This window comes from Dermacentor andersoni, chromosome 1 (assembly GCF_023375885.2).
Source record: "Dermacentor andersoni chromosome 1, qqDerAnde1_hic_scaffold, whole genome shotgun sequence".
Lineage (NCBI taxonomy): Eukaryota > Metazoa > Arthropoda > Arachnida > Ixodida > Ixodidae > Dermacentor > Dermacentor andersoni.
The window spans coordinates 42,587,218-42,599,341 of NC_092814.1; the positions used below are offsets into that span (position 1 = coordinate 42,587,218).

Genomic DNA, 12,124 nt, shown 5'->3' on the forward strand with positions numbered 1-12,124 from the left:
AGCTTCCCTCAATTCAAAACTAGTCCAGCCCATATTCCTTACGGGAAGAACAGCCAGAATCAGACTGGACGAGGAGGAGAGTATCCAGGTGGATATGGGCAGCGCTGGCACGCCGCAAGGGTCCGTCGTGTCACCGCTGCTCTTCAACCTCGTCATGATCGGACTATCGGAAAAACTGGACCGAATAGAAGGCATTAATCACACCGTTTATGCAGACGACATTACGATTTGGACCACGAAAGACGCAAGCGAGGGCGATATGGAGAACAGACTTCAAGGGGCGGTGGAGGCAATCGAAAATCATCTAGAGGGCACCGGACTTGAATGCTCGCCGGAAAAATCGGAATTGCTGCTTTACCACCCCAGGAGGTTCGGCAAACCGTCCAGAGACGTAGCGGAACTACACAAAAGGGGAATCAGATTAACCACGAGGAAAGGCACGGAGATACCCATGGTCCAAAAGATTAGAGTCCTGGGTCTTTGGATCGAAGCCAGGGGAACAAACACGGAAACTATAACACGCCTGGAAAAGAAAGTCACGGCGGCCATTCGGCTAATACAGAGAGTCTCCAACAACAGGAGGGGCATTAAAGAAAAAAACGTCGTACGGCTCGTTCAGGCCTTCGCGATCAGCCACGTCGCGTACGTGGCGGCATTCGTCCACTGGAACAAGGCCGAGAAAGACAGGATCGACGCGCTCATTAGAGAAGCGTACAGAACAGCACTGGGTCTACCCCAATACACAAGAAACGAAAGTTTACTACAACTCGGGGTGCATAACACGCTGGAGGAGATCGCAGAAGCACAGAGAATAGCGCAACTCGAAAGACTCTCCAGAACCAAGGCGGGCAGAGAAATCATGGTAAAGATCGGCATAAACTACCACGGAATGAACGGCCCAAGATGCAGATTCACCCAGACGTCCGAGCCGCAATTAACACGGAAAATATCCCGAAGAACATGCACCCCGTGCACAATGTCGAGAGAAGAAAATGCCGCGCGAAAACGATTCTCAAAAACCACGGCGCGCGGGAGGGGGTGCTCTTCGTAGACGCCGCGCGGTACCCCCGAAACAGGGACGACAATGGGGGTGTCGGCGCTGACAAAGGTAACTCCCTCTTCGCAATGGCGGTCGTATGCACGAAAGGAAAGACCGTGACTGCGGGCTCCGTAAGGACTAGATCGTCGGAGGCAGCGGAAGAAACGGCAATCGCATTGGCTATAATCAGCGGTCGGCAACAATACAGAACAATAATCAGCGACTCCAAGACGGCTATTAGGAATTTCACAAAGGGCTGGGTCTCCACCGAGGCGGCCAAAATCCCGAACCACAGAGCAGAAGACTTTAAGAACGGCACAATTACACCCAAATACCTCAAATGGATCCCTGCACATATGGGAGAAGTTACCATGAATGCCCCTCCCAACCTCAACGAGAAGGCCCACCGAGTCGCGCGAGAAGTAACCCACCGCGGCACGGACAGTGACGGCCCAACACCCCGTAACCCCCGGGGAAGGGGGAAGGACTGCGGCGGAGGCGATGGAGAAGACGGAGTAGGCGACGACGACGAAGAAGCGACAAAAGACGACAGGGACAGACTGGTCACGTACCACGACATACTGACACACTACACGAAACAAAGAGAAGCATACCCACACCCCACAAACAACTCGACAGGTCTCAAGAAACAGATTGGAGAAGATTGCAAACCAGAACGTTCCGAAACCCAGTACACTTTATTGGATATCGCACCGCTGGCACGAGTTGTTGCAAACTCAGCGCTGACACCCGTTGTTGCAATCGGGTCGCAAGCCCCAAGGGTAGCGTTGGCCTGGCGGCCTGGGGCACTGGAAGCATCCGAAGGTCTCGGCAAAGCATGAGTCGACTGGTAACAGAACAACTGGTTTATTCTAACATCGCAAAAGAGCGGGCGGTCAGGTCGACCGAAGTGAGAGACGGGAGAGCACGTAACTCGACAGAAGAAATCGGAGCCTCTCTCTCGGCGTCCGGCGGCAGCTGCTCTTATAGTCTCGGAGTTGAGGGCGAGAAGGAATGTCTCGGGATGAGACCACGTGACTCTGGGCCCGGTCAGACTGAGAGACATGTTGAGACGAGTGTAGTGACGCATCGCCAACCCGGCGACGGACAGACCTCCTCGCTTCTCACTTGAGGATCTCCTCTCCCCGGCTGCCGCGCTTTGACAAGCGTGGGCACACACACACACACGCACACACGAAGACACGTGGCACTGAAACACGCCTGGACGCGCTTGGCGGGGAGACTGCGGGAGCTCCGAACGGGCCAAAATGTCCGCCGCTTTTAACGAAGCTCCGGCGTCCGTTGCATCCGCGCCGGCTATACCGCGCGTTGTAGGCGAAACGTAACAACTTAAACAGAATAAATTCAACACAATATCCAGACGCAAGCTGCAAGCTCTGCAAACACGAACACGCAGACATGGCACACATCTTGTGGAAGTGCACACAGATCAGTTCAGTATACGTAGAGGACAAAATAGAACCAGACCTGCTCGAGGAGCGATGGCTAAGCGCTCTGACTAGCTCAGAACTACACGACCAATTATGGGCTATCCAGCGGGCCCGGGCAGCGGTGGAAAGGCTATGCCTCACCGCACACAATGCCCGGGTGGCCTGAGCCCGGGCTGGCAACCTCGCAGGTCCTTTTTCCATTAAAGTTTTTTCCGTCCGTCCATATTACCCTGCACAGCTTCATTTGTAGTCTTCCCGCGCAATGCGAGGCGTCCCCACTGACCTTTGGTTCCCATCGAGTCCTTATGGATGGATGTTATGAGCGTTTCCTTTGGAACGGGGTGGTGGGTAACGCCACCAAGCCCTTGCTATTATGACGAGCATACAGTTCCTCACTACATTACCTGGAGGGAAATCTGGCGCTGCTGCGCTGTGGTATGCATGGGAATGCCGGTATATTGTGGATTCGGATTCGCATCGTTCTCGTAGAGACACCTTGAAGGCGCGCTTGGCAAGTACCGTTCCGTCTGTCACAATAATTCATTTTCTACTAGAGCAGCACGTGAAAAGCTGTTTTAGCTTTATTATTACGCGAAAACATGTTTTGTTTAACTATGAGAACTTGTTATTGTGTGTACGACTACATGTTACGTAAAAAGTATCAGCGGGCCGCTAAAGTTGGAGGACAGACGAGAAGGTTCGCGCTCGCTTTGAAACAGTTGGTCGTCTATTCTTGATTTTCTTCGCTTGGTCATGCATTGTGGGTGAGTAAAGATGTAATATGCGTGAATGGAAACATTTTATGAAGATTTTACTTTGAAAACGCGTTATTTGCGTAGCCATATCCACGTTTTAGACGAAGCCCCTTAAGAAACTCCCATAGACGGTGGCGCCAGATTACCCTCTAGGTGTTATAGTGAGAAACTCTATGATGACGAGGACTTACGGAGTCGCCATCTGTCGGAAGTGCCTCACTTGCGTAGTCTGAGCGGCGCGCTCCGCATAAGTTTGGCTATCGGCGCAAAATAAAGATACTATAAGCGGCAGCCCTCCTGGACATTTTTGAAAGTACTCTCGAAATGACAGAAGTATTTCACATTTTAAATAATAATATTGAACAGAAAGCACAGAATGGTTTACAGACGCTATCTATACTACGTACAGTAAGCTGGGACACTGCGCGCGGTCGCCGTCATGCCGCGGTCGGCGTGACGTGGCATGAGGGATCACGTGGACACAGCGGCCGTGTCGGCTGCTTCGGAAGCGAGCTGAAAACGAAAGCTTAAAGTCCCACCTGCGCCGCGGTTCTGATTAAGTGGTGAGGCTTTACCGCCTTGGGTGTCTGCTTGACAACATTTGAAAGTAGTGTGATAGGTAGTGGCTGCCTTTGGAGGTGTGCAGCATGGCAGGCTACTGCTCGGTGCAGCAGTGCCGGACGTACGCAACGGAGCCCGGTGTCAGCCTTATTCACACGTAGCCGCAGGGCAAGGAGCTGCGTGAAGCTTGGCCACGAAACTTAGAACCGGCAGACAGCCATCAGCTACAACTTTGATATGCAGCAAGCACAGACGCGAGGAAGATTTTTCCTACGGCGCCAGGACTGCGCGATGTTCGGTGAGTTACAGAAAACGCGCACTAAGACGCTCGCCCGCTGCCCGGCTAATGTATGACGCTTTATTAGGTCTAAGAACTTGTTGATACTATAGATTCTGGCAAGTTCACTGGAATGGAAAGGGAACGGTAAGAAGCGCATTAAAAAAAGGCATGGCATCTCATATGTTTGTGTTATATGAATTAATGCACTGGATTACGAAAAAGCAGCAGCGGGAAATCGCACGCTGAGAAGACCGATAAACATACAGTGCGACGCAATTTGAGAAATAATATTAACTTTATGCCGCAGCATATGAGCATTTGACAGTACGCAAGCAACTACTGTTGCGTGGACGCTATCATATAGTATCTAGCATCAACCTGTTCATATATAGACCAAAGCTTCACGACAGCCGGGAAGCGCGTGCGGGCGAGCGTCTCAGTACGCGCTTTCTGCTACTCACCGAACATCGCAGCCCGACGCCGTATCAGAAATCTTCGGGGACGTGCTTGCTGCACAACCGAGTTGTAGCCGATGGCTGCTTGCCGGTTCTAAGTTTCGCGATCCAAGCTTCACGCATATTTTTGTCCTGCGGGAACGTCTGAAGGCTGACACCGGGCTTCGTTGTGCACGTCCAGCACTGCGGCACCGAGCAGTAGCCTCCCATGTTGGGCGCCTTCAAAGGGAGCCACTACCTATTATAGCGCTTTCAAGTGTCAAGCGCACACCCGAATCCTCCCCACTTAAACCTCCCCACTTAATCAGAACCGCAGCGCAGGCGGGACCTTTTAACTTTTGTTTTCAACTTGCTTCAGCGCTTCCGGAGCAGCTGACGCGGCCGCTGTGTCTGCGTGATCCCTCATACCAAGTCACGCCCACGGCGGCGCCAGCTATTCCAGTGGTGGAGCTCGCCCCAAATAGATTCTAGGGCGTCGGCGGCTCGTAGCTTTATGTGCGCAGTGTGTGTGCTTCATGAGCTACATTATAAAAGGCAGGCCTGAGAGGGCCCTTTGACAATACATTTCATGAACAAGCGCCCCTGAAACGGTTCAGACATATTTTGTAGAAGCGTAGGGTACAGATAAAGTTAATCACTCGCACCACAATTTGTGTGAAATTAACATCTCATATATTACGAGAGCTACGGACGATTACAAGTTACCCTCCTCCACAGTCATGCATTTACTCAACTCGTTCGCCGAGTGATCGGGGCTAAGCAGTAGTACAGTGCACTAGAAAATACGTCTAGTTCACTGTATCAGTAGTCTAGGTGGCTCTGCGTCCGGTTCTATAGGAGCGAGCGCGCGGAGCCTCTCCAAAGTCTCCGCCAGCTGCTTGGCAGTCGACTCCAAGCGAGTGCTATCGAAGCAGCGTGCGTTGCGAGCATTCTGTCGCAGTGCCGAAGTGTCTGGTATTCCGGTAACCACAGGCGAGCTGGTCGTTTCGACGGAACGTTGGAGGCATAAACTCATGCTGATGAAGGAACTTTAGCGAAAACGGACGTAAGCTGCCTGATCGGTCTCCACGGTGCAGCCATCCGTTGGCGCAGGGTTTAACCAGCCAAACAAAGCGCTAATATTGGTCTAACCAAGTGTGAAACATTTTAAACATTTACAAAAACAACGTGTTAACGATTACACTCCTGCAAAAAAATTGCACCAGTAGCAACGATCAGGCCCTGTCCCCTTGCGCTTGCCCTCTTCCGGTGTAAGTGACGGCCGCAAACGCGCAAATCCTGGCGCCGATCAGATAGCGGCACTCCGATGCGCTGCAGCCAGTCCGCTTGTCTGCTGCCTGGAAGAGCTTGACATATTGCCCGTCGCTACGTTTCCAGTCCACAACGCAACAAAGTCGAATCATAGTGCTCGCGAAAAGACAGACTGACTGACCGCGGAGCCATAGAATAGCAGAGCTCTCGTCAAAATTGAGCACGTCGTAACAAGCAGAAGTGCTTAAGAAGTGCTGTGTGCCGGAAGTGCTTAAGTGTAGAGAGAAATTGTTCTTGTGCACTCCCTTCCTGTTACTTTCTTTTTATAGAAACAAATTACCTAACATTCCCACTCCTACAAACATCATTTGTTCACCATAAAGGTGGACAAATTATCGACGACACGCCCTGGGCAGCCGATCGGATACATGCTCGACATAGCTCGCCGATCGGCTGCCCATTTCAATTGGGTGATTTACGTCATATGGGTAGGGGCGGCTGAAAATTCCGCCTAGCAGCGTGCTGCGATCGGCAGCGATGTACATTTTTAAAACCTTGTATTAAATTACACGCTTTATGCGGAGCACTTAGATGCGTCAATTAATGATCAGAAGGACCTACTCTAACGTACGACTCACTACGCTTGTACAAAATCGTCATAGCCGTTTCAGGGTCCCTTTAAAATATAACTGGCTGCGGGGAAAACACAATTATATAATGGCTTTCCTTACAGAGAGCAAGGCACCACTTGCTATCTCAGAAGTCTGAACCTTTCCAAATGCCAAACAAGGGCACGCCTCAGGGAGCAATTGTCTCTCCTTTAATTGCTGTTTAACATCGCCATGCGTAGACTCGCGCGGGCCTTGGACCGTGTCCCGCAGCTGGGTTATATCCTCTAAGCGGATGGCATCACTCTATGGGCCACGTGCGGGGCTCTGTCTGGCCAGCAAGGAGCAGACCCTACAGGAGGCGACCCTGGCAGTAGAAAACTTTGCTAGAGGCAGTGGTCTCAGCTGCGCCCCCAACAAGTCAGAGGTGATCCGCACACATGAAAAACGTCACAAAAGTAACGGAGAAATGGGTATCTAACTCGAAAATCAGAAAATTAAAGAGGTCACCGGTGCTCGGATCCTGGGCTTCTGGGTTCAGCGCAACGACAGGGCAAATTACACTATTGGTCTCCTAAAATCGGCAACCAAACAGGTGGCTATGATGATTCAGACGATCACCTTCCACAAAAAGAGTATGAAGGAAGGTGACGTACACTGCGTTTAGTGCAGGCGCTCGTAATAAGTAAGTTGACATGCAGCTTTAAAGCAGTAAAGCGGCAAGTTAGGCTAGTTGGTGGAAGTCCATCTTGTATAAGGGGGTACTGCGCTATAAACACACAGGCAACAGAAATAGAAGTGGACAGGACGCGAATGGCCTGTCAACTACTTTTCTGTTCTGTCCACTTCTGACCACAACGACCCCCGTGACTCAGATGAGAGTCACATCCCTGTACAAATGAAGTGAATACAATCTTTCCCTTTTTTTCATCATTACGATGCTCGGCTTTGTCGTCGTTTCCTGATTCCTGCAGTGAAGACCCGCCTCACCCGGTCGAGATTGTACCAACTGGTTGGCAGCAACGGGATACTCCACCACTTCGTCCTGGCTTCAGCAGAATAGTGAGCGCTTGACTTTCTTTGAGAATTTGCCAAGTTTTAGCTCGTGTGTTTTCTAAAACTGCAAATTAGTTTCTGTACGCGCAGGCTCCTGTTGAAAGCCTCCTCACGTCACAGCAGAGTAAGAGTCCTCGTTAGGGACTGACCATGGATTTAAGCAAATGGAGAAAGCCAGAGTTGCTATTAATTTGTGAAGAGCTGGGAATTGAGGTCGGGAAAAGTCAGAGAAAGCCGCAGCTTATTGAGGCGATATAGAAGTGCGGGGCTCTTGTGGACGAAAATTCAGAAGCATGGGAAGAGATAGAGAAACGAGCTAAGAAACCTGAACAAAAAGCTGCAAAAGAAAGACAAAGAGCTGCAGAGGAAAGGCAAAAAGCTGAAGAAAACGCAGTAGAAGGCAGAGAGCTGATCAAAGGGAAGCTGCAGAAAGAAAGGAACGAGAGGAACAAAGAGCTCACAAACTAAAGCTAAAAGAACTAGACGTGCAGCGGGATCTAGCCATACAATCGGCAAATAACATCTCGATAAAAGAAAGATGTTCAGGTGAAGCAGGAATAAAAGAATAAAGGGTCACATGCTGTCGTGTAAGGTAAACGATGACATGGGATTGTTTCTCGTTACTTTTGAACGACCCTGCGAGAAAAACGGGTTGGCACTAGAGAGTTGGCCACAACAGATTCTGACCGTTCTTCCTAGCGAAGCAACCGAAATAATTGCAAGGCTAACAAGAGACGACGCAGATGACTAACAGAAAGTAAAATCCCCGTTGCTAAGGGAATATCGGCTCTCAGCAGAGGCTTTCAGTCATTTTCGGAAGACAGCTAGAACGCCGGGCGAGTCTTTTTAAGATTTCACTTATAATCTGAAAGCCAATTTAATTGAATGGCTAAAAAGGGAAGATGTCTTCGGTTGTCATGACATGGTTGTTAAGTTAATCTGCTTGGAGCAGTTCTATGGTCCTTGAGCGAAGAGATGTGCCTGTGGATTCAAGATAGGTCGGGCGAAAAGGGGCTTGGAACGTGCTGCAGTGCTAGCAGATGAATTCGCGGCACGTCGCGAATCCGAGGAAACGCGTGTCAGGCTATTCACTAAATTCGGTAAAGAGGAAAACAGGAGCTCCTTTCACAACGAGAAAGCTGGAGGTGGGACCAAAGACGTGCAGATCGATAATTAAAGTCAGAATAACACCACAGCGAAAGACAAAAAAAATCAGCAAGAACATTGGAGCCTACAAAGCCGGTCGTCTGTTTCCGTTTCCAGGAGCCTGGACACCTTGAGATCAGCTGTCGGAAGCCAAGAATTGTTTTCTCTTTTGTGAGTGGCGACGACGACGACAACATGATGCTCTTAGAACCCTACCTTCGCGAGCTCGTAGTGAATGGAAGTCCATGTAAGGTACTTAGGGACTCAGCGGCAACAATGGACACTGTTCACCCAGCGTATGTGAAATGAGGATTTAACCGGCGAATGTGCATGGATACGGCACGTAGTTCAGAAAAATAGTGTTTGCTTGCCCATAGTCAGAGTGAGGATTGAGGGGCCATTGGGACTATTGCTCACAGAAGCCGCAGTATCGCAACATCTGTCCAAACATTATCCCTACTTATTTTCAAATCGCTCGGAAATGCTGTTGAAGAAGAAGGGCCCGAGTTTTCGCAACCATACAGTCCAAGCTCTCACGCGTTCAAAAGCTCGGGAGATTGCGGCAAAGATAAAACACGGGGACAGCCAGAAAAAACATCACTTTTCAACGTCGCAGTGGCCTTTCGTACCCACACTACAAAAACACGAAGAGAGTACATTATGATCAGCCCGTTGTTCCCTAAAAATACAGAGCTCCAATCCTCAACCTGTGCCATGGCAACAGCTGGGCGAGTCATTTAGGCAAGAAGACTAAAGACAGGTTACTACGAGAATTTTATCGGGCGCAATGCTTCAAAGATGGAGAAAATATGTCCAGACAGGCAAGGCTTGTCAGAAAGTGGGAAAGCCACATGAAACGAGGAAAGCTCCTATGAAATTTGTTCCTGTAATCACGGAACCCTTCAAACGCTTAGTGCTTGATGTGGTGGGACCCCTCCCCGTGCCTAGTTCATGGTACAAATACATTTCGACAATGATTTGCCCCACAACCAAGTTTCCGGAGGCCGTTCCCCTAAAAGAAATCAATTCAGTTGAGGTAGTTGAAGCTTTACTCTCGGTGTTCTCTCGATTAGGTTTTCCATCTGAGCTGCATGCAAAGCGAGCAGGGCAGCGTATTCACCAGCACCCTTACTAGCACCTTCCTAGAAAGGTGCGGCATTCGCATCATCCACAGTTCAGTGCAGCATCCACATAGCAACAGTGTAGAAGCCTGGCACTCCGTGCTGAAAAGGGTACTGCGGGCTTTGTGTTACGAGCAATGAAAGGACTGGGAAGCGTGCTTAGCGGCCACTATGTTTGCCTTGCGGTTGGTGCCGCATGAAGCCACAGGGTTCAGCCCAGCCAAGCTCGTTTATGGGAGGTCGCTTCAACATTCGCTTCAAATGGTGCGAGTGGCATAGGAAAGGCGTGGAGATGGCCCTACAGTTATTGAGTACGTATTAGAACTGCTAGAGAGGTTGCAATCTTGTCAAGAGCTGGTGGCCAGAGCAATCTTGTCAAGAGCCGATTCATGTGTGACGCGAATTGTGTAGAACTTTCTGGAAGACACGTGGGCAGCACCGGCTACTCTGGAACCTTCAATGACTCGTGTATAAAAGCCGACGTGCTTGACCGGCAGATCAGACTTTCGCCACTATCGCTGACTGCGTTCGCCGCTATCGCTGTTCTTTGTTTTCGAGGGCCAAAAACGCTAGTTTCGTCATTCCCAGTTTTGCAGCTTTCTTCACTGTCATTACAACGTGACATCTAGCTGGTGGAGGTGCTAATGCGTTCATGTACCAAACGCCCCCGCAAAGCTGCGATCCAAGCCCAAAACCCGAAGACAACACCAACGTCGCCAAGGACCAGCGAGCGAGCCGCAGGCAGCAAGGACTGCTTCCGGAATACAGACCTCTTACCCAGACCAGAAGGATCAAGCCGAAGTCAGCAACCCCAATGGCTGACCCAGCACCCCCGTTCTGCTGCCAGAACATCGGGACCCACCAACCTTCCATGGATCATCGTCTGAAGATTAAGAAACCTGGCTGGAGACCTACGAATGAATCGCGACTTTCAACAACTGGGACTCCGACGACATGCTGCGGCATGTATACTCCGCCTCAGAAGACGCCGCCAGAACGTGGTACGAGAACCGGGAGTCGACCCATGAGACCTGTTCCGTAGCGGCTATCCTGCAAACCCTTACGAGCGTCATGTGCAAGGGCAGAAGCTATGTTAGACGCCCGAGTACAACTACCCAACGAGAACATTGCGATCTTCACCGAGTAGATGACGCACCTGTTCCGCCACACCGACCCGGATATGCCTCAGAAGAAAATTCGGCTCCTCATGCGTGGGGTAAAGCAGGAGCTCTTCGCCAGATTAATACGCAACCCACCCAGGACTCCTGATCCCTCATGCCACGTCACGCCGACAGTGGCGCCAGGTTTTCCAGGGGTGGAGCTTGCCCCCAATACAAGCTGCTAAAATCCTCGATTTCTCACGTGATGCAGAACGATAAGCCGTGCTGCAGCTCTACAATCTGAACACCCAGCTGTAATAACATTTACAATGGTCACCTAAACTAACCACAAATTCTAACATGTAAATATTTGAACTCTGTATCACATTTAGTTCTCTCAGGACACCGGGAAAGTATGTATAATGCTCTACAATGTTTTTTTTTTTTTTCATTTTTTGTTTCCTTCAGATACTAGTAAATGTATACAGCCGTTTAGTGTAGAGTCATCTGCCACATTTGGCTGTAACTTGGCCTCCCTGAAAATCTTATGCCTAGTATCCTTACTACAAGGCACAACCGCAAAAGTTGGTGAATGTTGGGAGTCAAGTGAATGCTGGAAAGCTTAGGAGTCAGAAGGAAGCGATGCTGGTGGGTTGTCAGGTACAAGTTCTGTTGACCAGGTTGTTAAACAAATTTCCACTGTGTCCCTGAATTCAGTGCATGCTAATCATGAAGTGGGATCTCTTGTTTAGCCGCTGTATCTATTGGCAGATTTAGAATGCCCAATTTTCTTCAGTTTATTTATTGCACTGAGCAAGTCTGCATAGATACTATTAAGTTCCTCAATGCCTGACAACATGCAGGCACACGAATTCACATCCCAAATTACGACTAGATAACTCAACAATACACAACGTTTCAATGGTGTAAACAGCACCTTTAAAAAGGTCAAACTTGGTGTAATAATGAGAAGCATTCTTTGCCTCATTCCAGATACATGAATTGCAGATACTACACAGGCACCACATTGATTTGCCTAATCTTCGTACCTGTGGCTTCAGATGATCATGTAGTGTTATTAGTTTATCTTTCTAAATTCCCAACCAATGCAAGTTTTCTAAACACAGCAAGGCAATAAGCCTCTGCACATGTACATAATCATTACAAAATGTGGCATTTATGCCGTAATAATTTTTTCAAGATGACCAGCTTTTAACGTCATGAAGTCATTTGAAGCCATAAGGACAAAGTTTAGCAAATCCTTGTATTACTGACCATCATTCACGTGAGGTCTAACCACC

The 12,124-nt window shown here is 49.5% G+C and overlaps 1 long non-coding RNA gene across 2 annotated transcripts in view; it reads left to right on the forward strand.

Annotated features, from left to right (window-relative positions):
• The first annotated feature begins 5,178 nt into the window (after nt 1–5,178).
• The window catches only part of LOC129380443 (uncharacterized), a 55,494-nt gene continuing 48,548 nt past the window's right edge, over nt 5,179–12,124 (forward strand). The window contains exons 1-2 of one of the 2 annotated variants that reach the window (XR_011892493.1): nt 5,179–5,586; nt 7,375–7,462. This is a non-coding gene — a long non-coding RNA (uncharacterized lncRNA). Of the gene's footprint in view, nt 5,587–6,652; nt 7,463–12,124 lie in introns of those variants that run through there. The other variant, XR_008608469.2, reaches the window with a different exon arrangement.